The sequence below is a fragment of the Cyprinodon variegatus genome, unplaced genomic scaffold (assembly GCF_000732505.1).
Source record: "Cyprinodon variegatus isolate N-32 unplaced genomic scaffold, C_variegatus-1.0 Scaffold979, whole genome shotgun sequence".
In the NCBI taxonomy this organism is placed as follows: Eukaryota; Metazoa; Chordata; class Actinopteri; order Cyprinodontiformes; family Cyprinodontidae; genus Cyprinodon; species Cyprinodon variegatus.
In genome coordinates, this window is record NW_015151432.1 from 191,375 (window position 1) to 196,164 (window position 4,790).

Genomic DNA, 4,790 nt, shown 5'->3' on the forward strand with positions numbered 1-4,790 from the left:
AAAATTTTATTAAATAAATAATATAAGTGTTTAACAATTTTTGTCAGGCACTTATAAAACAACCGCAGCTGACGAAAGTGCTGTACAGAAAAAAATACCTAAAAAAAAATTGTACAAATAAAAAGAAAACAGCTGAAACATGGATTAAAATAATAATCACACAAATCAAATAAATAAAATTGGGTAAAAGATAAAAGTATTAAATAAAACTTTCTACATTACATGCTCTATTGTTGAAGAAACTCCTGTGCTCCTCAACTTTAATCTATTTATCATCCTTCACTGAATTCAGTTACTTCCAGCATTTCTTTAAATTTCTCCAACTTCCTCTAGTATTCCTTAGAATCATTTTTTTTCTTTCTTTTTGACATTTCTCCTTAATTTTTCCTTTAATAATTGTTTTATATTCTGATTTACTAACTTTGTCTCAAATATAATTCTCACTCTGGTCTGTTGATTCTTTTTCTGTCTTATGTTCTGTTTCATTTCTTTTAAGCGCTACATTATACGCGCAGTAACCATATAAAATGCCTTATAGTGTTTGTTTAATCTCTAAAAATATGTGGAGAGCTTTCGGAATGATTTTTGTAGACTGAAATTATCAATTAATTGGTATCTGAATAAAAAACAAATAGAAATAATAATTAATTAATTAATTGGTATCTGAATAAATCACGTCTCTTCCCAATCCACGACTGTGAACATTAATGCAATAACTTCGGCAGTTTATATAAACAAAAAAGTGACTTTACCTCTGTAGCTGTTTCTATAATGCATTATCCAAATGATTTAGGATCTGCTTCTTTTTTCTTATAAAATTTAAACTAAATGACTAATTGTTTTTTAACTAATTGATTTTGTGTAATTTGATTTATTTTTTTTGGAAATAAAGTGTTGTAGGAAGTTTTTAATAGTGCTTGGTAGGCAATGCTAACTGCATCACCTCCAACAGCAGAAGTTGTCTGTGGATCAGGATACAGAAAAATTCAGCTACAATAAAGAGCTAATATGTTCTTTATCATATTGGACATTTTTGTAGTTATTTGGCATAAATTATGTTACACAATTTCTNCCCTAACGACCACCCTTTAAGAGACATAGACAGGTATCGGGTATTGCAGGCTGACAATGAACCCAAACGTCTGCGCATCCCTAAGGGGCGGACCTCTTCGTCCGGTTCAATCTGCATGTTTTGGTCCACGCTATAAAGCCTCGAACTCAACGCTATTTCTGACAATTGTGAATTATGTGAACAATGTCTGTCTGTCTGTCCTTTATGTGGAGGGCATGTGATGTTGGATGATTAATTTAACTGTTTATGATGCATTTAGAAATTAACTGAAATAGTTTTCTGATATGACATAAATGTAAATGATTTCAGTTTTTTACAGGATTTGAAAGGATCTCTTAGGACATAACAAAAGGTTAGAAATATTTGTGAGGTTTATTTAATGTCCAATGTGATTTATCACAGCAGCTCTGCCTTTGTGGGGCCCACTGGATTTTTTTAGAAACATTGATAAGGTCATAGTACATCTACTACAGTACCTCACCTGACAAGACTGAGAGATTAAGAGGTACTTCTAGTATCTGGTGTGCAGATTCCTGGCCCGGTATAGAAACCAACATCACGGCTCCCTCTGCAGATAATTTCCCCCACGTTAGTGAAGCACTGGTGAGGAATGAGACAATAATCTTCTCTTCTGTTTTAACAGACCCCACCCCAGCCATGCTGCCAGCTACATGTGGCCCCTGGAGGCTGAGATCATCCCAACTCCATACAGCTTTCTGAAATCTGTATTATTTATTCTTCTTTACTTAAAAACAGGTCAATCTTCTTGGAGACCTGAGGTCAAAATGGGACCCTACCAATGGCTCAGTTTGTTAATAAAGAAGGATGATTTCTCAACTATGATGAATTCTGTTTAATATATATACAGGGGTTGGACAATGAAACTGAAACACCTGGTTTTAGACCCCAATAATTTATTAGTATGGTGTAGGGCCTCCCTTTTGCGGCCAATACAGCGTCAATTTGTCTTGGGATTAACATATACAAGTCCTGCCCAGTGGTCAGAGGGATTTTAAGCCATTTTTCTTGCAGGATAGTGGCCAGGTCACGACTTGATGCTGGTGGAGGAAAATGTTTCCTGACTCGCTCCTCCAAAACACCCCAAAGTGTCTCAATAATCTTTAGATCTGGTGACTGTGCAGGCCATGGGAGATGTTCAACTTCACTTTCATGTTCATCAAACCAATCTTTCACCAGTCTTGCTGTGTGTATTGGTGCATTGTCATCCTGATACACGGCACCTCCTTAAAGATACAATGTTTGAACCATTGGATGCACATGGTCCTCCAGAATGGTTTGGTAGTCCTTGGCAGTGATGCGCCCATCTAGCACAAGTATGGGACCAAGGCAATGCCATGATATGGCAGCCCAAACCATCACTGGTCACTGCTTCACTCTGGGCATGCAACAGTCTGGGTAGTACACTTCTTTGGGGCTTCTCCACACCGGATGTGGGGAAAACAGTAAAGGTGGACTCATCAGAGAACAATACATGTTCCACATTGTCCACAGTCCAAGATTTGCACTCCTTGCACCATTGAAACCGATGTTTGGCATTGACACGAGTGACCAAAGGTTTGGCTATAGCAGCCCGGCTGTGTATATTGACCCTGTGGAGCTCCCGACGGACAGATTTGGTGGAAACAGGAGAGTTGAGGTGAACATTTAATTCTGCTGTGATTTGGGCAGCCGTGTTTTTTTTTGTTTTTTTTTTGATACAATCCAGGTTAGCACCCGAACATCCCTTTCAGACAGCTTCCTCTTGCGTCCACAGTTAATCCTGTTGGATGTGGTTCATCTTTCTTGGTGGTATGCTGACATTACCGTGGATACAGTGGCTCTTGATACATCACAAAGACTTGCTGTCTTGGTCACAGATGCGTCAGCAAGACGTGCACCAACAATTTGTGCTCTTTTGAACTCTGGTATGTCACTCATAATGTTGTGCGGATTGCAATATTTTGAGCAAACTGTGCTCTTACCCTGCTAACTGAATTGAGAAAGCTTCCGGGAGAAGTGGCGAAACGTCTTCAAATCTTGGAAACCAAGTCCAGTGGATTTTTTTTTTTTTTACTTTTACGGAATGCTAATTGGACCTTCACACTCTGCTCTTATTGGTTCAATGTGCAATTAATGAAGATTGGCCACCAGGCTGGTCCATGAAACCTCCCACACTAAAATGAGAGGTGTTTCAGTTTCATTGTCCAACCCCTGTACATTTCCAGTTCACCAGGAATTTTTACTATTGGTTCATACTGTACCCTCAGGTACTTAGTTGATGTTTAAAATCAATAACTTGAAGATTTTTTTGGGGAGAGCAATGACAGAATAAGCAGGTTGTTCCAAGAAACTATCGTTTCTCATCCATCTATAGCATTTTATTGGAGCCGTAATATCCCACACATCCAGTGGAAAACTGTTTGGATGATCCCCCATTAATATTAGATCATAAACAAGGGGAAGAAAGTTTTATTTAAAATTCTTCATAAAATGTACCCTGCTATATGTTAAAAGAGACATAAATCCTAATTGTAGTTTCTGTGATGGCCTTCCAGAAACTATGACATCTATTTAGGCTCTTTTGATCTAGTTTCTATAGATTCCCAAAAGAGGATGCAAAGTGTTTTTTTGTTGTTGTTTTTTTTTTCTATATTCATAAATGGAAATTTGCAATTAAAACGCTGTTTTTCTCATTTTCTTATAGACATTTATATTTTATATCAAATTAATAACAGACTATAACAACCGGTTGTTTGTTTAAATTGCTGTCATGTTCTGTCATTTGCTTGTTTGTTGCCAACTAATATTTGTTTAAAATAAAGTAATAAATAAATAAATCTGGTCCATAACACCGGTAGGGCTGCTCTATTACCGTAATGCACGTTGTTATGCGCAGAGCTGTTTTAGAAAGAACTAACCTCCGTTACAGCTTAATGACAGTCGGCTCACTTGAACACAGGATCCCAAAGCAGCTGTTCTGTGATGTCAACTTACCGGTGATCTTTCAGTAAACCAGCCAGAGGGTTTAGTTAGTTATGGGTTCGCCGTGCAGAGGGTCACCTGTCTGGAGTCACGTGATGTTATAGCGATTTAACAACCTGCTGTTTCAGTATACTTCTAGATAAGTTCCATACCTGAATATGTTATACACTCTTCTTTTATGCAATTCTTTCTTTCTTCTTCTTCTTCGCTTTCTTCTTCTTCTTCTTCTTGACTTTTGATGTCTATGGGTTTAATGTACAGTTTGATGTATTACCGCCGCCAGCCAGTAGGGAGTGTGAACCACAACTAACAAGCTTTAAAAAAAGAGCAATGCTGTACCCTGAAATATAAGGTCTCATCAAAAGTATATTTTTAATACTATTTAAAACATTACATATTTTTTCTGATATTCCCAGCAGGTATATTCAATCTTATCAAAATTTTATTAAATAAATAATATAAGTGTTTAACAATTTTTGTCAGGCACTTATAAAACAACCGCAGCTGACGAAAGTGCTGTACAGAAAAAAAAAAATACCTAAAAAAAAAATAAAGAGTTAATATGTTCTTTATCATATTGGACATTTTTGTAGTTATTTGGCATAAATTATGTTACACAATTTCTCCCTTAAAACACATTTAACCAATGCATGTTTACCTTATTTAAGTAACCTGGTAGTTAATCCTGTATGACCAAAGCATGACTTGGATATGAACACTTTAGGTCTTCTATTTC

General features: G+C 36.6%; 1 protein-coding gene across 1 annotated transcript in view; it reads right to left on the reverse strand.

Annotated features, from left to right (window-relative positions):
• The window catches only part of nudt13 (nudix hydrolase 13), a 17,710-nt gene extending 13,447 nt beyond the window's left edge, over positions 1-4,263 (reverse strand). The window contains exon 1 of the mRNA XM_015398997.1: positions 4,067-4,263. The gene's annotated coding sequence lies outside the window, so the exon portion shown is untranslated. The remainder of the gene's footprint in view (positions 1-4,066) is intronic.
• Between the last annotated feature and the right edge of the window lie 527 nt (positions 4,264-4,790).